At 44.5% G+C, this 26,259-nt stretch overlaps 1 pseudogene; it reads left to right on the top strand.

Annotated features, from left to right (window-relative positions):
* The window catches only part of LOC133423115 (NACHT, LRR and PYD domains-containing protein 12-like), a 464,316-nt pseudogene that overhangs the window by 5,535 nt on the left and 432,522 nt on the right, over positions 1-26,259 (top strand).

Below are 26,259 nucleotides of genomic sequence, written 5' to 3'. Positions count from 1 at the left end.
AACAAAGCCCCAGGTGCTTTTGTCAGATCACGGTCCAAGTGGCAGAAGATGGAAAATCCATCCTTTATGAGGCTGGAAAAACCAAGACAAGGAAAATCTGCTGTTTCTTCTTTATTGATTAAAGGGGAGGAATGTACAAACTCAAAAATAATATCTAAAGAGTCTTTGAACGTTTGAATGATGCCTCTGCGATAAAGTACGGCCGAGCAAATTAGGAAGGAATATTTGCCATTTTCTCCGCTTTCTACCGTCTAGCATTGCCACGGTAACACTATTGACGGAGAAAAGTAACAGCCATGGAAGGCACGATGGAGACGCACGTGTTGATGTCTGCCATGCCTGGGAGCACGTTACGGTCCGGGCCGCATTAACGGATGAAAAAACACTTAAAGAATAAGTGGAAGAAGAAAAGGGAAACCGATCCTGGATCCTAATATCTGGCCCGGGCAAACTGGTTTTCCTCGTTTTTTCTGGTGTTTTTCTTTCTTCCACTACTGGCATACACATAAACGTATGAATGTAAAACGTATACACATAAATAAATGAATGTGCTCTTCCAGAAGCATCAGGTTTATTCCCGTCTGGAGGCTGAATTCAAACAGAAAAGCAGCCACACTTTTACTCTCTGAGACCACCTGAGCTTCTGGACACTGTTGACTCATCTGGATGTTTTTCTACAACAGTCAGAAATGACTTTAGTGATGAAGACATGTGTTCACAGAGGGAGGAAGAGGAGAGGAGTTGGTGTGGAGGAGCAGCCGTCCAGTCAGAGCAGAACTGTACCAGGTAAGACTGAACTTCTGTCTGCTGATGGACTCATTTCTGACAACTGGAAAGACTTTTGTTCTGTAGTTTCAGAGTTCTTCTTGTCTTTCAGCAGATGCCGGTCTGCAGGAGGTCCTAGATGAACACAAGACCAGTCTGAGGAGCAGATGTGAACATGTGACTGAAGGAACTGATGAACCAGGAAGTAGAACCCCCCTCAACAGGATCTACACGGAGCTCTTCATCACAGAGGGACTGAGTGAAGAGGTTGATACCCAACATGAGGTGAGGCAGCTGGAGACAGCTTCCAGGAGGAAGAGCCTCCATGACGCTCCAATCAAGTGCCAGGACATCTTTAAAGCCTTACCTGACCAACGTGGAGCCATCAGAGTGGTTCTGACCAACGGCGTCGCTGGCGCTGGGAAAACCTTCTCGGTTCAGAAGTTCTCTCTGGACTGGGCCCAGGGCTGGGAGAACCAAGACGTCACCGTGGTGATTCTGCTCTCATTCAGGGAGCTGCACCTGATCGGAGATGAGCAGCTCAGTCTTCTCAGGCTGATCCAGGACTTCCATCCATCGTTACAGAAGCTCACAGCAGAGCAGCTGGCTGCCGGGAAACCGTTGTTCATCTTTGACGGCCTGGATGAAAGCAGACGTTCCCTGGACTTCTACAACGGTCCGGTGGTGTCTGACGTCACACAGAGCTCATCGGTCAACGTGCTGCTGACCAACCTCATCCAGGGGAACCTGCTTCCCTCAGCTCTCATCTGGATCACTTCCAGACCTGCAGCAGCCAATCAGATCCCTCACAAACACGTGGACAGGGTGACAGAAGTACGAGGCTTCACCGACGGCCAGAAGGAGGAATACTTCAGGAGGAGGTTCAGGGATGAAGAGCGGTCCAGCAGCATCGTCTCCCACATGAAGACATCCAGAACCCTCCACATCATGTGTCAACTCCCGGTCTTCTGCTGGATCACTGCTACAGTTCTGGACCACATGTTGACCACAGAGCAGAGAGGAGAGCTGCCCAAGACCCTGACTGACATGTTCTCCCACTTCCTGCTGGTCCAGACCAAGAGGAAGAAGAACAAGTACCAGGAGGGACATGAGACGAGTCCACAGGAGCTGACGGAGGCTGACAGGGACCTTCTCCTGAAGCTGGGGAGGCTGGCGTTTGAACATCTGGAGAAAGGAAACATCATGTTCTACCAAGAAGACCTGGAGCAGTGTGGTCTTGATGTCCCAGAGGCCTCGGTGTACTCGGGAGTTTGTACCCAGATCTTCAGGAGAGAGTGTGAGGTCTTCCAGAAACCCGTCTACTGCTTTGTTCATCTGAGCATCCAGGAGTTCCTGGCTGCAGTCTACGTGCTCCACTGTTGCTCCACCAGGAACACAGATGTGCTGGAGAACTTCCTGGGAGGAAAATACACATACTCATCTCTGGATGACTTCCTGAAGAGAGTCATGGAGAAATCCCTGGAGAGTAAAAATGGCCACCTGGACCTGTTTGTCCGCTTCCTTCATGGTCTTTCTGTGGAGTCCAACCAGAGACTGTTAGGAGTTCTGCTGAACCAGACGGAGAACGATCCAGGAACCATCCAGAGAGTCATCAACAACCTGAAGGAGATGAGCACTTATAATACCTCTCCTGACAGAAGCATCAACATGTTCCAGTGTCTGATGGAGATGAACGACCTCTCAGTTCATCAGCAGATCCAAGAGTTCCTGAAGTCAGAGAACAGATCAGAGCAGGAACTCTCTGAGATCCAGTGTTCAGCTCTGGCCTACATGCTGCAGATGTCGGAGGAGGTTCTGGATGAGTTGGACATGAGCAAGTACAAGACAACACTAGGGGGTGGACGGAGACTGATTCCAGCTGTGAGGAACTGCAGAAAGGCTCGGTGAGTCCAGATGGATCAATAACACCATCACTTAGCAGTTCACTTCTTCAAATCTGGTTTTGATCTTGAAAATGAAAACTTTTGAAGTCGGATGTGTTTGTTTTATTCTGGTTCATCTCAAGTCACGTCAACCAGAGGTTCATGTTTCAAACACTTGATCTAGTTGATGTTTCTGCTGCTCAGAGATGAATCTGTGTAACGGAGAAAGATGAAACATCAGAACCACCGGGGAGTTTTGTTGATGTGAACTTACAGACATTTTTACAGAGAACTCATCACATCAGACATTTTCATTGAGATTATTGAAGAAGTTTACAAGTTTAAACGGCTCAGAGTTGTAAACCTACAATAGTTTTATGTGGACACAGTTGTACTTGGTACGTGACTTTAATTCTAGTAACTCTGGTTCTGTGATCTCCTGCACCGTCCTGTAACTCCTGTGGGTCAGTCTGGCTTAAAATCAGACTTTATTACAACTGACTTCATGTTTTCTCTCATCACAGATTTGTTCGTTGTCATCTCTCAGAGACTCACTGTGAAGTTGTTGCGTCCGCTCTGAAGTCCAACCCCTCCCATCTGACAGAACTGGACCTGAGTAAGAACCTCCTGGAGGATTCAGGAGTGAAGGTTCTGTCTGGTGGACTGTAGAGTCCAAACTGTAGACTGGAGACTCTGAGGTCAGTCCACTGGAGATGTTTCCACATTTATCCACTTATCATCCTCCAAAGATGGAACTGGCTCTAAAAGTTCTGTCTCTAATAGAATAGAATAGAATATGTAAGGGATAATGCCCGACGAGGTGAACATTATCAGAAATATATGGACGACGCGGGCGGTTTGCCTCCACGAAGTCCATATATTTATGTTAATGTCACCTGGAAGAGCATTATCCACTTATACCACGGTCACTTACCAAAAAACATGAATATTAAATCAGTTATTCCTGCTTTAATGTGTTTTCAGTGTAAATCATTAGTTTTATAACAAGCCACAGCGGAGCGGCTGAGCGACTATTTAATCTCTCAACCAGCCGTTGGAAGTTTTTTAACAAGCCATAACTCAGTTTCCTTGGTAACGGGAGATATTCTAGTCCGTTTCCTTGGTAACAGGAGATATTCTAGTCCGTTTCCTTGGTAACGGGAGATATTCTAGTCCGTTTCCTTGGTAACGGGAGATATTCTAGTCTGTTTCCTTGGTAACGGGAGATATTCTAGTCCGTTTCCTTGGTAACGGGAGATATTCTAGTCCGCCAATCAGAATCCAGTATTCACACAGACCGTGGTATAAAGTAAAATAAAATAAAATACTAAAATAATAGAATAGAATAAGAATAGAATAGAATAGAATATATTAGAATAATAGAATAGAATAAAAATAGAATAGAATAGAATATAGTAATAGAATAGAATAGAATAGAATAGAATATAGGAATAGAATAGAATAGAATAGAATAGAGGTTTATTAGCATTTGCACCAGACGGTACCGGTACATTGGAATTCTTTTGCGTTCTCCCAAAGTCAGGCAAGTCAGAAATACACATAAATAACAAAAGGATAAATAACTATATAACGACAGTCAACATATATTGCAAAAACAACAATGTAGATATAATACAAAAATATATACACCGTATACAATGTCCTTGTATAGCTGAGGACCCTGAGTTGCATCACCGTTAAATACAGGACATTTACCAGGTAGATGAGAGATTTATTGCACATTTTACTTGTGCTTTTGTAAGTATTGTATTGTACGTTGTGAGGGGGTTGAGCTTTCTCCACCAGAGCTGCAGTGTGTTCTGCTGTTCCAGCTGAGGCTTCACTGATCTGAAGGCCCAGGAACCTGTAGCTCTCTATTCTATTCTATTCTATTCTATTCTATTCTGTTCTGTTCTGTTCTAGCAGAAAACTTCAGAATGTTCATTAAAAGGTGAACATGTCAGAGGAACAACCAGGAACCAACATCATGGATATAATAGAATTTAAAACCTGTTTTATAAAGTCCAGATACCAGTGATGACCCACATGAACCTGATGACTAAGTTGATATTTGAAGAACTTACTTTTTGTTCAGATTGCAGGACTGCATGTTGTCAGAGATCAGCTGTTCTTCTCTGGTCTCAGCTCTGAAGTCCAACCCCTCCCACCTGGAACATCTGGACCTGAGTCTGAACCAGCTGCAGGATTCAGGAGTGAAACATCTGTGTGGTTTCCTGGAGAGTCCAGACTGCAGACTGGAGACTCTGAGGTCAGTTCACAGATTTAAAACAACTAGAGGTTTACTAAACACTAACTAACTAGAGGTTTACTAACACTAACTAGAGGTTTACTAAACACTAACTAACTAGAGGTTTACTAAACACTAACTAAAGGTTTACTAACACTAACTAACTAGAGTTATCTAAACACTAACTAGAGGTTTACTAAACACTAACTAGAGTTATCTAAACACTAACTAGAGGTTTACTGAACACTAACTAGAGGTTTACTAAACACTAACTAGAGGTTTACTAAACACTAACTAGAGGTTTACTAACATTAACTAGAGGTTTACTAAACACTAACTAGAGGTTTACTAAACACTAACTAGAGGTTTACTAAACACTAACTAGAGGTTTACTAACACTAACTAACTAGAGTTATCTAAACACTAACTAGAGGTTTACTAACACTAACTAACTAGAGTTATCTAAACACTAACTAGAGGTTTACTGAACACTAACTAGAGGTTTACTAACATTAACTAGAGGTTTACTAAATACTAACTAGAGGTTTACTAAACACTAACTAGAGGTTTACTAACACTAACTAACTAGAGTTATCTAAACACTAACTAGAGGTTTACTGAACACTAACTAGAGGTTTACTAACATTAACTAGATGTTTACTAAATACTAACTAGAGGTTTACTAACATTAACTAGAGGTTTACCAACACTAACTAGAGGTTTACTAAATACTAACTAACTAGAGGTTTACTAAACACTAACTAGAGGTTTACTAACATTAACTAGAGGTTTACCAACACTAACTAGAGGTTTACTAAATACTAACTAACTAGAGGTTTACTAAACACTAACTAGAGGTTTACTAACACTAACTAGAGGTTTACTAAACACTAACTAGAGGTTTACTAAACACTAACTAGAGGTTTACTAAATACTAACTAACTAGAGGTTTACTAACATTAACTAGAGGTTTACTAAATACTAACTAACTAGAGGTTTACCAACACTAACTAGAGGTTTACTAAATACTAACTAACTAGAGGTTTACTAACATTAACTAGAGGTTTACCAACACTAACTAGAGGTTTACCAACACTAACTAGAGGTTTACTAACACTAACTAGAGGTTTACTAACACTAACTAGAGGTTTACTAAATACTAACTAGAGGTTTACTAACACTAACTAGAGGTTTACTAACATTAACTAGAGGTTTACCAACACTAACTAGAGGTTTACTAACACTAACTAGAGGTTTACTAAATACTAACTAGAGGTTTACTAAATACTAACTTACTAGAGGTTTACTAACATTAACTAGAGGACTAAGTTGATATTTGAAGAACTTACTTTTTGTTCAGATTGCAGGACTGCATGTTGTCAGAGATCAGCTGTTCTTCTCTGGTCTCAGCTCTGAAGTCCAACCCCTCCCACCTGGAACATCTGGACCTGAGTCTGAACAACCTGCAGGATTCAGGAGTAAAACATCTGTGTGGTTTCCTGGAGAGTCCAGACTGCAGACTGGAGACTCTGAGGTCAGTTCACAGATTTAAAACAACTAGAGGTTTACTAAACACTAACTAGAGGTTTACTAAACACTAACTAACTAGAGGTTTACTAACACTAACTAGAGGTTTACTAAACACTAACTAACTAGAGGTTTACTAAACACTAACTAAAGGTTTACTAACACTAACTAACTAGAGTTATCTAAACACTAACTAGAGGTTTACTAAACACTAACTAGAGTTATCTAAACACTAACTAGAGGTTTACTGAACACTAACTAGAGGTTTACTAAACACTAACTAGAGGTTTACTAAACACTAACTAGAGGTTTACTAACATTAACTAGAGGTTTACTAAACACTAACTAGAGGTTTACTAAACACTAACTAGAGGTTTACTAAACACTAACTAGAGGTTTACTAACACTAACTAACTAGAGTTATCTAAACACTAACTAGAGGTTTACTAACACTAACTAACTAGAGTTATCTAAACACTAACTAGAGGTTTACTGAACACTAACTAGAGGTTTACTAACATTAACTAGAGGTTTACTAAATACTAACTAGAGGTTTACTAAACACTAACTAGAGGTTTACTAACACTAACTAACTAGAGTTATCTAAACACTAACTAGAGGTTTACTGAACACTAACTAGAGGTTTACTAACATTAACTAGATGTTTACTAAATACTAACTAGAGGTTTACTAACATTAACTAGAGGTTTACCAACACTAACTAGAGGTTTACTAAATACTAACTAACTAGAGGTTTACTAAACACTAACTAGAGGTTTACTAACATTAACTAGAGGTTTACCAACACTAACTAGAGGTTTACTAAATACTAACTAACTAGAGGTTTACTAAACACTAACTAGAGGTTTACTAACACTAACTAGAGGTTTACTAAACACTAACTAGAGGTTTACTAAACACTAACTAGAGGTTTACTAAATACTAACTAACTAGAGGTTTACTAACATTAACTAGAGGTTTACCAACACTAACTAGAGGTTTACTAAATACTAACTAACTAGAGGTTTACTAACATTAACTAGAGGTTTACCAACACTAACTAGAGGTTTACCAACACTAACTAGAGGTTTACTAACACTAACTAGAGGTTTACTAACACTAACTAGAGGTTTACTAAATACTAACTAGAGGTTTACTAACACTAACTAGAGGTTTACTAACATTAACTAGAGGTTTACCAACACTAACTAGAGGTTTACTAACACTAACTAGAGGTTTACTAAATACTAACTAGAGGTTTACTAAATACTAACTTACTAGAGGTTTACTAACATTAACTAGAGGTTTACTAAATACTAACTAGAGGTTTACTAAATACTAACTTACTAGAGGTTTACTAAATACTAACTAACTAGAGGTTTACTAACACTAACTAGAGGTTTACTAAACACTAGAGGTTTACTAAATACTAACTAACTAGAGGTTTACTAACATTAACTAGAGGTTTACCAACACTAACTAGAGGTTTACTAATACTAACTAGAGGTTTACTAAATACTAACTAGAGGTTTACTAAATACTAACTTACTAGAGGTTTACTAACATTAACTAGAGGTTTACTAAATACTAACTAGAGGTTTACTAAATACTAACTTACTAGAGGTTTACTAAATACTAACTAACTAACTAGAGGTTTACTAACACTAACTAGAGGTTTACTAAACACTAACTAGAGGTTTACTAACACTAACTAGAGGTTTACTAACACTAACTAGAGGTTTACTAAACACTAACTAGAGGTTTACTAAATACTAACTAACTAGAGGTTTACTAACATTAACTAGAGGTTTACCAACACTAACTAGAGGTTTACTAAACACTAACTAGTAGTTTACTAACACTAACTAGAGGTTTACTAACACTAACTAGAGGTTTACTAAATACTAACTAGAGGTTTACTAAATACTAACTTACTAGAGGTTTACTAACACTAACTAGAGGTTTACTAACACTAACTAGAGGTTTACTAAATACTAACTTACTAGAGGTTTACTAACATTAACTAGATGTTTACTAACACTAACTATAGGTTTACTAAATACTAACTAGAGGTTTACTAAATACTAACTTACTAGAGGTTTACTAAACACTAACTAGAGGTTTACTAACACTAACTAGAGGTTTACTAAACACTAACTAGAGATTTACTAACATTAACTCAAGGTTTACTAACACTAACTAGAGGTTTACTAACACTAACTAGATGTTTGACTAAACACTAACTAGTAGTTTACTAACACTAACTAGAGGTTTATTAACACTAACTAGAGGTTTACTAAACACTAACTAGTAGTTTACTAACACTAACTAGAGGTTTAATAATAATAATAACTAGAAAATTTCATGAAATTTTGATATGGGCATGCCCTACGGCCCATTCGTCCCCTCTCGCCGCTTTGGTTTGGGGCTGTAGTGTTTGTGTTCGGGGTGGTTCTATGTCAGTTTGAGGTGTTTTTACGCTTGTATTTCATTCATTCCTGTGCTCCCAATAGTTATTAATGGGGCGCGCTTTTTGGCATCTAGCGTTGCCACGGTAACGCTTTTGACTGAGAATAGTAATGCCCATCGAGGCAAGATGGAAACGCATCTAACGATGTATGCCGTGCATGGGTGCACGTTCCGGTTCAGGCTACGTTAACGGATAGGTTTTTTTTTCACCGTGGTAAAAAACCTCATCCGAATGAATGGGGTCATTTGGCCTGGATTTTGACATAAAATTTCCTTAAATCCCAGCTTCATGAAATTTGAGGATGTTGAAGTCCACAGCGTGCCGAGTCGGGAAACATTTGTACGATGTCTCTACGATAACCTGTTGCCTAGCAACAAGCGTCCAAATTCAAACAGAAATAAAAAAAAAATGAAAGGACAATATCGCAAAAACTGTAATAATTAGCATAATGAGGTTGTAGGGTCCGTTATTGCCAATCAGGCCGAGTGTTTGAAAGTTTCAATCATGTCTCTCCGATAAAGTTCGGCCAAGCAATAAGCGTCTGAATTTTCGCCTTTTTTTTTGCTTTTCGGCGTCTAGCGTTGCCACGGTAACACTTTTTACTGAGAAAAGTAATGCCCATCGAGGAACGATGGAGACGCGTCCAACGATGTATGCCATGTATGGGTGCATGTTCCGGTTCAGGCTATGTTAAGGGATAGGTTTTTTTTTCACCATGGTAAAAAACTCCATCCGAATGAGTGGGGCCATTTGGCATGGATTTTGACATAAAATTTCCTTAAATCCCAGCTTCATGAAATTTGAGTATGTTGAAGTCCACAGCGTGCCGAGTCGGGAAACATTTGTACGATGTCTCTACGATAACCTGTTGCCTAGCAACAAGCGTCCAAATTAAAACAGAACTAAAAAAAAAATGAAAGGTCAATATCACAAAAACTGTAATAAGTGGAAGAATGAGGTTGTACGGGCCTTTAGTGTCAATCGGGCCGAGTGTTTGAAAGTTTGAACGATGTCTCTACGATAAAGTTCGGCCGAGCAATAAGCGTTCGAATTTTCGCCTTTTTTTTTGCTTTTTGGCAACTAGCGTTGCCACGGTAACCCCTATTACTGAGAAAAGTAATGCCCATCGAGGCACGATGGAGACGCATCCAACGATGTATGACATGCATGGGTGCACGTTGCGGTTCGGGCTGCATTAACGGACGAAAAAAAGTGCGGAATAAGAATAATAAGAAAAGGGAAACCTTTTCTGTATACCAATATATCGCCTTCATTTTCATGTTTTTCCTCATTTTTTCGGGCGTGTTTTATTTTTTGGGGATTTTTTCTTTCCACATCAGAGCGGGGTCATGCTGTACACCCGCTGGTGTGACGTGGGACTTTTGCCACTTTAGCTTGTTAGCAAAATGCTAGCAACATTGCCCTTTGGGCCATTCTGGACGATTGCAATATGGTCATGCCATTACTTGGCATGCCCATAACTAGAAAATTTCAGGAAATTTTGATATGGGCATGCCCTACTGCCCATTCGTCCCCTCTCGCTGCTTTGGTTTGGGGCTGTAGTGGGTTCTATGTCAGTTTGAGGTGTTTACAGTTGCATTTCATTCATTCCTGTGCTCCCAATAGTTATTAATGGCGTGCGCCTTTTTTTGCGTCTAGCATCCCCACGGTAATGCTTATGACTGAGAAAAGTAATGCCCATCCAGGCACGATGGAGACGCATCTAACGATGTATGCCATGCATGGGTGCACATTCCGGTGCAGGCTACGTTAACGGATAGGTTTCTTTTTCACCATGGTAAGAAACTCCATCCGAATGAATGGGGCCATTTGGCCTGGATTTTGACATACATTTTCCTTAAATCACAGCTTCATGAAATTTGAATATGTTGAAGTCCACAGCGTGCCGATTCAGGGAACATTTGTACGATGTCTCTACGATAATCTGTTGCCTAGCAACAAGCGTCCAAAGTCAAATGAAAATTAAAAAAAAAATAAAAGGTCAGTATCGCAAAAACTTTAATAAATGGCATAATGAGTTTGTACGGTCCGTTAGTGCTAATCGGGCCGAGTGTTTCTAAATTTGAACGATGTCTCTACGATAAAGTTCGGCCGAGCAATAAGCGTCCGAACATTCGCCTTTTTTTTTGCTTTTTGGCAACTAGCGTTGCCACGGTAACCCCTATTACTGAGAAAAGTAATGCCCATCGAGGCATGATGGAGACGCATCCAACGATGTATGACATGTATCCGTAAACGTTACGGTTCAGCCTACATTAATGGATAGTTTTTTTTTTCACCATGGTAAAAACCCCCATCCGAATGAATGGGGCCATTTGGCCTGGATTTTGACAAAACATTTCCTTAAATCCCAGCTTCAAGAAATTTGAATATGTTGAAGTCCACAGCGTGCCGAGTCGGGGAACATTTGTACAATGTCTCTACGATAACCTGTTGCCTACAGGCGCGCAGGAAGACGTTTTTGCCAGGGGGTGCGGGGTGCGGGGGTTCTCCCTTAAGAAATCACTTGCCCCTCCCCTGCATGAAGAACAGCTGACAGCGCGCACAAGCTTTACCAAAACATAGCGAACCAACCATCTACAGTAAAAAAGGAACATGACTATAATTATTATCATAGTCACATAGGCGGCGGGTGACTGAAAATATTTGGTGAACCTATATACAGGGAGGAATCCTCGCGGCCGCGCTTTGCGCGGGCGCGCGAAAATTTTGAAGTTTTTTTTCACCCAAAACAGTTGCGTAACAATGATTTGAGCATAATTTGACCAATATAATAGCAGGATTACCGGCAGTGCAGTCTCCTCCTCCTCCCGGGTCATCGCACCGGCTGCACCATCAGGTGAGCCGGTGTTAGACACTGGGGGGGTCGCTGACGCGGTGGCTGCAGGTGCAGTCGCTCTCCTCCGACTCACTGTCACATTGGCAGCAGCTTCGGCAATGTTTTGTGTCTGTTTCTCTTTTGGTTTAAAAAATGAACGTATATCCATCTTGGTCTTGACTTGGAGCTTTGAGTTGTGTTTTGAAAGGAGCGCTGCTGGCTGTGCATTTGTAATTGGTGGGCAAAAATGCGGATGTTTACAAACAACATTTGCGGTTCTGATCACCTGAGCGGTCCGCAGACCAGGGGGGTGTGACTGGCTACTTTTCTTTTTTTTAATTAAAATTACCCATATATTCAGCCTTCATCTCAAATGTGGCTTACAATGTTGTGGAACAGAAACAGCAACCACAAATATTTATATATTTATAATCTTTTATTGTCATTTCAATTTTTCCAGGGGGTGCTGCAGCCCCTGCCGCACCCCCACTTCCGGCGCCTATGGTTGCCTAGCAACAAGCATCCAAAGTCGGACTGAAAAAAAAAAAAAAAAAGAAAGGTCATTATCGCAAAAACTGTAATAATTGGCATAATGACGTTGTACAGTCTGTTAGTGCCAATCGGGCAGAGTGTTTGAAAGTTTGAACGATGTCTCTACGATAAAGTTCGGCCGAGCAATAAGCGTCAGAATTTTCGCCTTTTTTTTTGCTTTTTGGCAACTAGCGTTGCTACGGTAACCCCTATTACTGAGAAAAGTAATGCCCATCGAGGCATGATGGAGACGCATCCAACGACGTATGGCATGCATGGGTGCACGTTGCGGTTCGGGCCGTATTAACGGACGAAAAAAGAGTGCGGAATAATAAGAAAAGGGAAACCTTTTCTGTATACCATTATATCGCCTTCTTTTTCATGTTTTTCCTCATTTTTTCGGGCGTGTTTTATTTTTTGGGGATTTTTTTTTTCCACATCAGAGCGGGGTCATGCTATACACCCGCTGGTGTGACGTGGGACTTTTGCGACTTTAGCTTGTTAGCAAAATGCTAGCAACATTGCCCTTTGGGCCATTCTGGACGAATGCAATATGGTCATGCCATTACTTGGCATGCCCATAATAATAATAATAATACATTTTTTTATATAGTGCTTTTCAGGGCACTCAAAGACGCTTTACATTAAAACAAAACAGATAATACAAATTACAATACACAGGACAGTACGTAAGGACACAACATGACACAGGACATTAATCACACATTGAAAGCTGCTTTGTAAAGGTGAGTTTTGAGATGGGATTTGAATGCTGGGAGGTCTGTACAGTCACGGATGTTTATGGGGAGGGCGTTCCAGAGGGTGGGAGCAGCGATGGAGAAGGCTCTGTCGCCCCAGGTCCGGTGCTTGGTTCTGACAGGAAGGGACAGGAGGTTGGCGTCAGAGGAGCGGAGGCTGCGGGAGGGAGTGTAGCGGTGGAGCAGGTCGGTGAGGTAGCAGGGGGCCTGATTGTGGAGAGCTTTGTGGGTGAGGAGAAGGATTTTGAAGTGGATCCGTTGAGGGATGGGGAGCCAGTGGAGCTTCTGGAGGACTGGGGTGATGTGGTCTCTGGAGGACTGGGGTGATGTGGTCTCTGGAGGACTGGGGTGATGTGGTCTCTGGAGGACTGATGTGGTCTCTGGAGGACTGGGGTAATGTGGTCTCTGGAGCGGGTGTGGGTGAGCAGGCGGGCGGCAGAGTTTTGAATGTATTGTAGTTTATTGAGGACCTTGGAAGTTGAACCGTAGAGGATGCTGTTGCAGTAGTCGAGTCTTGAGGTGATGAAGGCGTGGATCAAGGTTTCAGCGGTAGAGAAGGAGAGCGATGGACGGAGACGCAATATTTTTGAGGTGGAAGAAAGCAGTTCTTGTGATGTGGTTGACATGGTGTTGGAAGGAGAGGTTATTGTCCAGGATAACTCCGAGGTTGTGGATGTGAGTGGAGGGAGACAGAATGGAGTTGTCCATGGTGAGGGTGAAGTTGTGAGCGGTTTTGGTGAGGGATTTTGGGCCGATGATGAGCATGTCGGATTTGTTGTAGTTGAGTTGTAGGAAGTTCGAGTGTATCCATGATTTGATTTCAGCGAGGCAGTTGGTCAAGGTAGAGTGGGTTGCAGAGGTGAGGGATTTGGTGGAGATGTACAGTTGAACGTCGTCAGCGTAGCAGTGGAAGTGGAGGCGGTGGCGGCGGATGATGTTGCCAAGGGGGAGCATGTAGAGGATGAAGAGTAGAGGACCAAGCACCGAACCCTGGGGGACGCCTTGTGACAGAGGGGCAGTGGAGGAGGAGCAGTTGTTGATGCTGATGAATTGATGTCTGTTGGTGAGATAGGATTTTAACCAGGAGAGGGCGGATCCGGTGATGTAGAGAGATGATTCCAGGCGGGAAAGGAGGATGGTGTGGCTGATGGTGTCGAAGGCTGCTGTGAGGTCCAGGAGAAGGAGAATGCTGAGGTTGCCGGAGTCGGAGGCGAGAAGGAGATCATTGGTGACTTTGATAAGGGCTGTTTCGGTGCTGTGACGTGAGCGGAAACCAGATTGAAATGTTTCAAACAGATCATTGGAGGTGAGGTGGGTGTTGAGCTGATTGGCGATGGCACGTTCCAGAATTTTTGACAGGAAAGGGAGGTTGGAAATGGGCCGGAAGTTGTTCATGGTGTCAGGGTTGAGTCCGGGTTTTTTGAGGATGGAGGTGACAGCTGCCAGTTTGAGGGTGTCGGGGACTGAGCCAGAGCTGAAGGAGGAGTTGATGATGTTGATGATGAGTGGGGAGATGGCTGGGAGACAGTTTTTTATAAATGTGGATGGGATGGGGTCCAGAGCACAGGAAGAGGTTTTCATGCCCATCATGACTGTTGAAAGAGACGCTGAAGACATGGGAGAGAAGTGAGACAGGGGCTGAGAGGTGGAGGGGGGGGAAACAGGTGGGGAGGTGGAGGGGGTGGAGGAGGTGGTCAGGTTACTGTAGATGGTCTGGATTTTGGATTGAAAAAATGAGAGGAAGTCGTTGCACTTAGAGACTGTGAAGGAGTTGGAGATGTTGTCACTGGGTTTGAGAAGTTTGTTGATTGTGGAGAAGAGAGCCTTTGGGTTGGAGGAGTCGGAATGGATGATGTTGGAGAAGTAGGTGGAGCGAGCTGAGTTGAGGGCATCCTTGTATTGGTGGAGATGATCAGAGTAGGCGAGTTGATGAACAGTTAATCCAGATTTCTTGCAGAGTTGCTCAAGTTGACGTTTACGGGATTTCAGTTTGCGGAGTTCAGGGGTGTACCAGGGTGCTGAGCGTGCGAAAGAGACTGTTTTGGTTTTGATGGGAGCCAGTTGATCAAGACAGGAGGAGAGTGTATGATTGTAGTAATCCACGAGTTCTGAGGGGTTGTCGGGTGACGGGGGAGGGGAGGCGGACATCTGAGTGGCAAGAGAGGCTGAGAGGGCAGAGGGGGAGATGGATCTGATGTTGCGGAAGGATATTTTGCGTGCTTCTTTGGGAGTGGGGATGGGGATGTTGATGTCCATAGTGATTGCCAGGTGATCAGACACGTGGAGGTTGAGGCTGGAGAGCTGATTTATGGTGAGGCCGGTGGAGCAGACGAGATCGAGGGTGTGGCCGCGGGCGTGAGTGGGGAAGTCGACGTGTTGAGTGAAGTTGAGGCAGTGTAGCAGGTCCAGGAATTCAGTAGCAGGTTTACAGTTTGCATCGTTGATGTCGAAGTTGAAATCACCCAGGAGGAGAACAGAGGGAGAGATGGAGCAGAGCTGGGTCAGAAAATCCGAGAGATCCGAGAGAAAGGAGGGGTTTGGTTTGGGGGGGGCGATAAATGACGGCGGTGACAAGAGGAGTGGGGCCAGGTAGTTTGAAGGCAGCGTGCTCAAATGACGGAATGACAGGAATGGGGATGGAGGTTGCTTTAATGTCCTTTCTGTATATTGCTGCAACACCGGCCCCCGCCCCTCAGCGCGAGCTTGTTCCATGTAGGTGAAGTTGGGGGGAGTGGCCGGATTTAGTGAGAAATAGTCCAGGGGTTTGTGCCAGGTTTCTGTTAGACAGAGGAAATCCAGATTATTGTCCGTTATAAATTCATTCAGCAGCAGGCTTTTGTTGTTGAGTGAGCGGGTGTTGAACAGAGCCAGTTTCAGGTGGTGTTGCTTGGTGATTGGCTGAGAGGACTGAGGAAGTGGACGGAGATTGGACAGATTCACATGCTGTTTGTTGTGATGACGTAACGTAGTAGTTGCGGGACGGCAGGAGGACCAGAAGGAAGGAATGGAGTTTGGCGACGTGAAGTTGTAGGAAAACATGCGGCCTGAGTAGTTAACTAACACTAACTAACTACTAAAGCTGAAGAAACGCCCACAGCAGCTACCGGGTGGTCCTGGTTGATTTCTACTCTGATCCTGATATTTTCCTGCTAAAGAAGCTCATAAAGTCGTCACTACTGAGAGCTGCAGGAAACTCGGCTCAACACAGTTGTCTCTTTGTCAGCCTGGCTACAGCGCTGAACAGAAACGTGGGTTATTTTTATTATCCTCTATCCACCATGAGTAATGAGCTGTTCTAGCTGTGTGAAGGGCTTTTTTATAGACTAGACTTTTCCATGTACCATAAGAGTCTACAGACTTACAAGAGAACCACTTCCTTTCCATTTCACACACTTTTTGTTTCAGCATTTCAGCATTTTCAGTGACATTAACCTTAATAACATCACTTAGTGAACAATACCAAAACATTATTGCTGGTCAAAGACTTCTTAACATTTCAACTTCAGAGCTGTTTAACTGTGAACTTATTTACACAAATATGTTTTTGAAACATTTATTTCAACACGGTTACAGAAGTCATCAGCCGTTTCTTCTTCATTCAGGTTGGAGGGCTGCGTGTTGTCAGAGATCAGCTGTTCTTCTCTGGTCTCAGCTCTGAAGTCCAACCCCTCCCACCTGAAACATCTGAAACATCTGGACCTGAGCTGGAACCAGAACCTGCAGGATTCAGGAGTGAAACATCTGTGTGGTTTCCTGGAGAGTCCAGACTGCAGACTGGAGACTCTGAGGTCAGACATGTTGTAGTTTTGTGTTCAGATTAATCTGATGTGAAAGTTGTGTTGACACTAGGGTTGCCACCTTTCAGAAATAGAAATAAGGGACGTCCCGATTTCAGCCGCGCGAGCGCCCAAAAGAGGGGCATCCCCAAAACGTCTAAAATGCATAGAAATGTATATATTTTATATGAAAAAACAAAATGCTTTGATTTAAAGTTTAAAGTGCTTTAATAGCATTGAACTTTCATGACTGTACAGACAGTCTGAACCTGAGCATTGTCATAGTAAATGAAACAAAGTCTGCCTGCGTTGCGCAGTTAAACAGTTAAACCTAAATTAAATGACAATACAACACTAGAATATTCTGTAAATGTAACATGTGTAAACACTTTCAAGAGGGAAAACAATTAAATTGAACACATTTATAGAACATGCTAGTCTATTATATAAATAAGTAACAAAGCCTGCCTTAGAATCCTTTGCTTAGAAAACTAAATAAAACCAATAAACATAAAAAATAAATAAAGTGCATAGCTTCCTTCAACTCCTTTTATGTCCTTTTGTATTCAGGCCAGGTTTAAACAGTTCACTCTCACTTCTTCTTCCAGGATTCTTGTTACTTCTTGCAGCTGAGCAGCTCCTTGTCTTGCAGAACTGTGGAACATCAAACAGTCTGCTCACTCTTCATGAGCTCCACTCAGCAAAGCACCATATTTTAAGCCTTTATTTGTTATAATTTTGATGATTTAATTCTTGATTGATTTCATAAAATATTCAAATTTTTTGAGATTTTGGGGTTTTCATAAACTGTGAGCCATAGTCTTCAAAATTATAACAAATAAAGGCTTGAAATATCTCACTTTACATGTAGTGGGAAATAATATATTTGTTTCACCTTTAGTTGAATTTACTGAAACAAATTAAGTTTAGCAATATATTCTAATTCTCCGACCTTCACCTGTATATTATGACCAATAAATAAGAGCCTAATAAATGTCCCGTATCCTACCACATCAAGCTCAGGGGATGATTCAGGTAAGAACTGTGGCTCCTCTGGGACGTTATATTACGTTTGTGGAGGTTCCTGCAGCTGCTGTCTGACACCTCCGGGAGACTGAAAACGTTCTTCTGCACGCCACCACCAGGTGGGGTGTCTGGATCCTCCGGAGACATCTGGACTGGACCTGTTTTTAAAAGGCCCGCGTGGCCGTGCAGTGAGAGGTAACTAGGCAACGGAGCGCAAAGGGGCGGGCCGTCTGCAGGGCAGGGCCGTCTGCAGGACCATCTGCAGGACCGTCTGCAGGGCCGTCTGCAGGACCGTCTGCAGGGCCGTCTGCAGGACCATCTGCAGGGCCGTCTGCAGGGCCGTCTGCAGGACCATCTGCAGGGCCGTCTGCAGGACCATCTGCAGGGCCGTCTGCAGGGCCGTCTGCAGGACCATCTGCAGGGCCGTCTGCAGGGCCGTCTGCAGGACCGTCTGCAGGGTCGTCTGCAGGGTCGTCTGCAGGGCCGTCTGCAGGGCCGTCTGCAGGGCCGTCTGCAGGGCAGGCAGAGAGCGCAGACAGAGAGTAAACCAACATATGTTGCTGTACTTGAATAAATCCTGTCCTTTATTTTGTTCATTATTGTTAGTTCGTTGACAGACGTGCATCATGGGACAATTGTGAAATACGGAATCAACTGCGTTCCGTATTGGTTCAATACGGAACGCAACTTTTAATTCCCAATTCCGTAACAATTCTGTATTTCCAGGGACGGGTGGCGAGCCTAGTTGACACTTCCGGCTCTCGACGAAGGCGGGCGCTTTTTCTGCTCCTCTCCCTCCCTATCTGCCCTGCTACTGCTTTTGTTTGTCTCGTCTTCAGAGTCTCTTCTTTTCACTCCTCCGAAACTCTACAATCATGGAATTGATTAACTGGGGCCTCATGTACAAAGGGTGCGTACGCACAAAAAAGTGGCGTACGCCCTTTTCCACGCAAACGTTCAGATGAATCAAGAGTGAAATGACCGTGGAAATGTGCGGTGCCCGACGCCAACTTCATGGCTGGCGTACGCACGTTTCCACAGCTATTGGTCCGTTGGCGACACCCAGTGGTGATGCTGGGAAACTGTTAATAATGTGAAAACAATTAGCCCTCAGAGTGATGTGCACATCAGAGACACACTGATGAACAATTAACACCTGTCTGCAATTACACGAGTGGATATAAAAGCATGCGCAAAGTGGTGCAGAAATACCGTTAACAACAATGGCAGCTTTGGCAGTGTTAGAAGATATCGCAAATGGCGCAGTAAGAAGAGAAAGAATATCTAGCCGGTTTTCCTAAAGTAATCGGAGCTATCGACTGCACACACATTGCTATAAAAGCACCATCACTGGATGAATATGTGTACGTTAACAGGAAGCATTTTCATTCCATTAATGTACAGATTATATGATTAATTTATGTTATTTGTGAAGTTATTTCTTGGAAAAAGGGGCAGATCAGATAAGATTCTTCTTCTTTCTGCTTGCTTCTCATTCACGAGTTAAGAACATTTGTATTTGTATTGAATTATTTAATTTTTTTGAATGAAATAAAGAATATTAAAAAAAATTAAAAAATATGTCACAGGTGTCAAACTGAATCCCAGAAGGGCCGGTGTCCTGCATGTTGTAGATGTTTCACTGCTTTAACACACCTGATTCTAATTAATGATCATCACCAGCTTGTCATCAAAGTCTGGATAGTTCTGTTGATGACACAGCTCCTTGTATCATGGTGCAATTAAACAGGGAAACCGGCCCTCGAGGGCCTATTTAAATACATTTGCATATTTAAATGGAGGCGTGGACAGGGAGGAGTCTGGTACTCCTACATGTGCGCTCAATTCCACGTTGATTGGGATGTACAAAGGAAATGTGCTTGGATTCATGCCTACGCACAGTTTCATACATCTGGATTTTTTTGTGCGTAGGACGTTTTCTGGATTTAAGCGTAGCCATGTTTCAGTAGGAAATCCACGCAAGTCTTTGTACATGAGGCCCCAGGTCTCTCAGCACAATTGACCAAATTTTTGCGACACGAAGTCAGGGGGTAAGGGAGCCCTCCTGCCCCGATGGGACATTTTTTGCTGGATACACGATGGATTCCTACAAATACTGGAAACCGTTGTGCTTGGCGATTCTGTCTGTCGAGGACGTTGAAGATGCTTCATAATTGGATTTATGATAGCAGGATTTCTCTTGATTATCCCCTTGATCGGAGTGGGGGGATTCCTGGTCTACCGACAAACGCGTAAGACGTCGACAGCTGTTTTGGCTCTTTCAGAGCTGTCGGACGTGGCTGAAGGGTCAAGAAAGGCGATCAACGCTCAGACTTTAACGTTGGGGGAGCAAAGCCGTAATAAGAAGTTGGAAGCTCGGCTTGGCGGCAAGTGATCACAAATTCGTCTGATTGGAGTCGCCGCTGATGAACCAGAGACTGAAGGCAGATGGAAAATTACTAAGGCTGCCTGTTTTTGCAATATAATTGTTGATTCTATAATCTGGCCTTGACAGGGCGGTTTTGGCCGATCGCTCTGGTCACAATCTTTCTGGTGGAATGTAAACAAGGTGACTCTGCCCCCACTAACCCTCCCCTCTCCAAGAACGTTTGTGGACTTGTTTTCAGAACTGTACCGAGCCGCCTGATAACATCAAGGACATTGGCTGAGAGCAGCTCTGAGCGAAGTTCACAGACTCATCGCTTCACATACACTTACTGATAACCACACCTCCCTCAACTCAATGCCTTCCTCGGCTCCCCCCTCTTATCAGTCCCCCCCAACAGTCTCTGGGTTTCGAGCGCCACAAAGCCGCAGCGGTCACTTGGATGAACTGTGCGGGGGCCCCCCCGCCCCAACCCCTCCCACACACCCACATGCAAGTCTTGTGATGTCGTTTTGTTGTGTGTATGTTGCTTTTCTGTGCTGAGGTGTTTTTTTGCACCTTGACACTAGGTATTAATACACAGTGTGAAGATCCTTTTTTTTCCCTCCTCCTCCATCCCAGTGTCATCCTTCCTCTAAAAAATGGCGTCCGTATTAATGGTGCCATCGGTGTGAACCGGAGTCAAGTTCTCTCGTCTGATTTATGTCTGACTTGTTAATAAATCTTTTTTCTGATTCTGATTCTGATTCTGACCTGCAGATCAGGCTGATCTCCTGCTGATCCACACTGACCATCAGACTGATCTCCTGCTGATCCACACTGACCATCAGACTGATCTCCTGCTGATCCACACTGACCATCAGACTGATCTCCTGCTGATCCACACTGACCATCTGACTGCTCTGGTTTCTTCTTCTCTGGTGTCTTTGTGCAGCTTGCAGTGCTGCGGTCTGTCAGGGATCAGCTGTTCTTCTCTGGTCTCAGCTCTGAAGTCCAACCCCTCCCACCTGAAACATCTGAAACATCTGGACCTGAGATTCAACTACAAGCTGCAGGCTGCAGATGTGCAGCAGCTGTCTGGTCTGCTGCAGAGTCCACACTACCAGCTGCAGACTCTCAGGTCGGTTCTGACTGGAGCTTTTGGAGTTTTCTTGGAGGTTTTGGTTTCCTCAAACAGAGAAGACTCCGTCAGTCCAGGTGAAGGAGTTTCAGGTGTTGATCGTCTGAACCTCCTGCTGCTTCTTCATCATTCACTCACATTTCATGTGAAACCTGCTGTGATCCATGTGTGTTCTGTTAGAACCACACACACCTCACCGTCACACATGTGTGTTCTGTTAGAACCACACACACCTCACCGTCACACATGTGTGTTAGAACCACACACACCTCACCGTCACATATGTGTGTTCTGTTAGAACCACACACACCTCACCGTCACACATGTGTGTTAGAACCACACACACCTCACCGTCACACATGTGTGTTAGAACCACACACACCTCACCGTCACACATGTGTGTTCTGTTAGAACCACACACACCTCACCGTCACACATGTGTGTTCTGTTAGAACCACACACACCTCACCGTCACACATGTGTGTTCTGTTAGAACCACACACACCTCACCGTCACACATGTGTGTTAGAACCACACACACCTCACCGTCACACATGTGTGTTAGAACCACACACACCTCACCGTCACACATGTGTGTTAGAACCACACACACCTCACCGTCACACATGTGTGTTAGAACCACACACACCTCACCGTCACACATGTTTGTTCTGTTAGAACCACACACACCTCACCGTCACACATGTGTGTTCTGTTAGAACCACACACACCTCACCGTCACACATGTGTGTTAGAACCACACACACCTCACCGTCACACATGTGTGTTCTGTTAGAACCACACACACCTCACCGTCACACGTGTGTGTTCTGTTAGAACCACACACACCTCACCGTCACACATGTGTGTTAGAACCACACACACCTCACCGTCACACATGTGTGTTAGAACCACACACACCTCACCGTCACACATGTGTGTTAGAACCACACACACCTCACCGTCACACATGTGTGTTCTGTTAGAACCACACACACCTCACCGTCACACGTGTGTGTTCTGTTAGAACCACACACACCTCACCGTCACACATGTGTGTTAGAACCACACACACCTCACCGTCACACATGTGTGTTAGAACCACACACACCTCACCGTCACACATGTGTGTTAGAACCACACACACCTCACCGTCACACATGTGTGTTAGAACCACACACACCTCACCGTCACACGTGTGTGTTCTGTTAGAACCACACACACCTCACCGTCACACGTGTGTGTTCTGTTAGAACCACACACACCTCACCGTCACACGTGTGTGTTCTGTTAGAACCACACACACCTCACCGTCACACATGTGTGTTCTGTTAGAACCACACACACCTCACCGTCACACATGTGTGTTAGAACCACACACACCTCACCGTCACACATGTGTGTTAGAACCACACACACCTCACCGTCACACACGTGTGTGTTAGAACCACACACACCTCACCGTCACACATGTGTGTTAGAACCACACACACCTCACCGTCACACATGTGTGTTAGAACCACACACACCTCACCGTCACACATGTGTGTTCTGTTAGAACCACACACACCTCACCGTCACACATGTGTGTTCTGTTAGAACCACACACACCTCACCGTCACACGTGTGTGTTAGAACCACACACACCTCACCGTCACACATGTGTGTGTTAGAACCACACACACCTCACCGTCACACATGTGTGTTCTGTTAGAACCACACACACCTCACCGTCACACATGTGTGTTAGAACCACACACACCTCACCGTCACACATGTGTGTTAGAACCACACACACCTCACCGTCACACATGTGTGTTAGAACCACACACACCTCACCGTCACACATGTGTGTTAGAACCACACACACCTCACCGTCACACATGTGTGTTAGAACCACACACACCTCACCGTCACACATGTGTGGTAGAACCACACACACCTCACCGTCACACATGTGTGTGTTAGAACCACACACACCTCACCGTCACACATGTGTGTTCTGTTAGAACCACACACACCTCACCGTCACACATGTGTGTTCTGGTAGAACCACACACACCTCATCGTCACACATGTGTGTTAGAACCACACACACCTCACCGTCACACATGTGTGTTAGAACCACACACACCTCACCGTCACACATGTGTGTTAGAACCACACACACCTCACCGTCACACATGTGTGTTAGAACCACACACACCTCACCGTCACACATGTGTGTTCTGTTAGAACCACACACACCTCACCGTCACACATGTGTGTTAGAACCACACACACCTCACCGTCACACATGTGTGTTAGAACCACACACACCTCACCGTCACACATGTGTGTTCCTGCTGTCAGGAAGCAGCTCCAGGTCCAGACAGAACCTGACAGAACCAGACAGAAGTGAGTTACATATTCATGTTTAAATCCTCTCTGAAAGCTCATCTCTGACGGAGACAGACCCCCCTGAAGACACAGACCACACACGTCCTGAAGGAAGACGGGTTTAGTTAGTTAGTTAGTTAGTTAGTTAGTTAGTTAGTTAGTTAGTTAGTTAGTTAGTTGTTCACAAGTGGAGATTTGTCTTTTGTCTCATAATACAAAAACAACAGTAACATGACACATCAACAAACACTTAACATTTACACGCAAAACAACTTAGTGGCAAAGAAGGAGGAACAACAAGGGCGTGTACATAAAAGACAGGTTTATCTACCGAGACGTCCCTCATTCAGAGCCTTAATGGCGTTGGGAATGAATGAGTTTTTAAATATGTTACGGTTAGCCTTTGGTCCACGGTACCGTCTACCTGAGGGAAGTCATTTAAACTCTAAAGCTGCAGAGTGGCTGAGGAGGATCATTTACTATCCTAGCAGCTTTTTCCCCAATCACTTCCTTATAAATACCACTTAAGTTTCTCCGTGTCTTCCTTATTATTTTTGAGGCTAGATTCACTATTCTTTGTAGCTTGGATCTATTTTTTGTGGTAAGGTTGCCGTACGGTGAAGGAAACATCAGAAATGCTTTGCCACAAGCTGTAACTGCAGGAACTACGCTAACTCTGGTGATGCAGATCTTCCGAGATGGTATTCCTCGGAGCATCCACATTGTTGGAAACCCTTCCGCATCGTCAGCAGGGATCTCAGGTTCACAGGTGTTTCGCCCCTTAACCTGTACACCTCGCCTGAGTGGGGCAGCAAAGACTGACTAGCCTTCACCTGCGGAAGGGTTCCAACTGTGGGCCCTCTTCAGCCACAGCCATCTTGAGCTGGACTCGGCTGCTATGTCCCTGGTGGCTTTCTTCAGCTGTTTGGGTTCCAGCCCAACCCTCTGGAGAAAGTAGCGCACCGATTTTGCTGGGAACCTGCGGCAGCCGACTTCAATAGGGAAGATGGTTGCGTGCCACCCTTTCAGAACCGCTTCATCGATCAGGTCCTGGTATTTGGCTTTTTTCAGTTGATGGGACGTGGCTAGCCTCTCTTCCCAGGGCACCGTGAGCTCAGCAACTATGATGGTTTTCGTGCTCCTGGATAGCAGGACCATATCTGGTCGGAGCGGCGTCACTGCCACGTCCTGTGGGAAGACAAGCTTTCTCTTCAGGTCAACGCTCAGCGCCCAGTCGGAGGCGCGTTGCAAGATAAAACATGGGTTCTTTGCCGCCGTGCTGGACTTACGAACCTTGTCCCCTTCCCTCACAAAGGTTATGCTTTTGGGCTGTTGGGCCTGCTTGTTGTTGACTTTGACTCGCTGCTGTTCCACCCATTTGGCGATTTCCGTGAGGACCTTGTCGTGCCTCCATATGTAGCGTCCTTCCGCCAACGCCTTTGGGCAACCAGTCAAGATGTGGTTCAGTGTACAGGAGGCTGCTCCGCACTGATTGCAGGATGGGTCTTCCTCACTACCCCATCTCTTCAGATTGCTTGGTGTTGGCAACAGGTCAGCCACCGAGCGTAAGAGAAAGCTCAACTTCCCTTGGTCGGTTTGCCACAGTTCCTTCCAAGACAGCGGTCGCTCCTGTGCCTGGTCCCACTGCGTCCATCGACCCTGAGAGGCAAGTCCAACCGCTTTCACCTGGCGGTCCTCCTCTGCTGCCTCACGGACTCTTTGTACCATGAGACCTCTTCTGGCTCTGGCATCAGCTCTGCTCCACCTCTTATTGCTGTAGTGTCCAAGGCCCAGGCGTCCTTGGTAGGGATGGGAATCGAGAACCGGTTCTTGTTGAGAACCGGTTCCCAGTGTTTCAATTCCTTGGAATCGTTTGCCTTTTTCCCAAACGATTCCCTTATCGATTCCAGTGGGCGCGAATGACGTCACCAAGCACGTTGCGCACCGTGCGCATTCGTGCCCAGCAGGAAAACACGGGGACAAAGAGGCATAAACGCTCGAAAGTTTGGTTACATTTTACCAAAAAGGACAACAGGGCGACAATTCTTGCAATGTGGACATTTCAACAAAGGGGGGAAACTGTTAGGACTCGGCCGGCTGATGCGCTGGGAGCACGGAGTCAGCCGGCGTGTGGTAAGGATGATTTATGGTTCCGCGTTACACCAACGCAGAGCTACGGCGTAGGGTACGCGGCAACACGCACCGTACGGCGCGCGTCGCCGCGTACCTTACGCCGTAGGCTCTGCGTCGATTTAACGCGGAACCATAAATCATGCTTTAGAAGAGCTGCGCTCCGGCGGACAGCGGAGCTCTCCTGACACAGCTGCAGCTCGTCAGCTCATTTATGGAGAAGTTAAAGAGCTTCTACCGCTAGATTCTCCTTTCATCAAGGCAGGGAAGAGTATCAGGCCAGAATAGATGAATGTCACCAGCAGTGACTAAGTTTGTGGTATTGAATGTTAGTGGACATTCTTGTTTAATTGCTACAAAATAATTTGTTGTTTTTCGTTAATTTCTACAGAAGAATATTTATTTTATTATTATTATTTTA

The sequence above is a fragment of the Cololabis saira genome, chromosome 22 (genome assembly GCF_033807715.1).
Source record: "Cololabis saira isolate AMF1-May2022 chromosome 22, fColSai1.1, whole genome shotgun sequence".
In the NCBI taxonomy this organism is placed as follows: domain Eukaryota; kingdom Metazoa; phylum Chordata; class Actinopteri; order Beloniformes; family Belonidae; genus Cololabis; species Cololabis saira.
The sequence above is the reverse complement of the archived record's forward strand: the minus strand, read 5'-3'. Positions and strand labels throughout refer to the sequence as shown.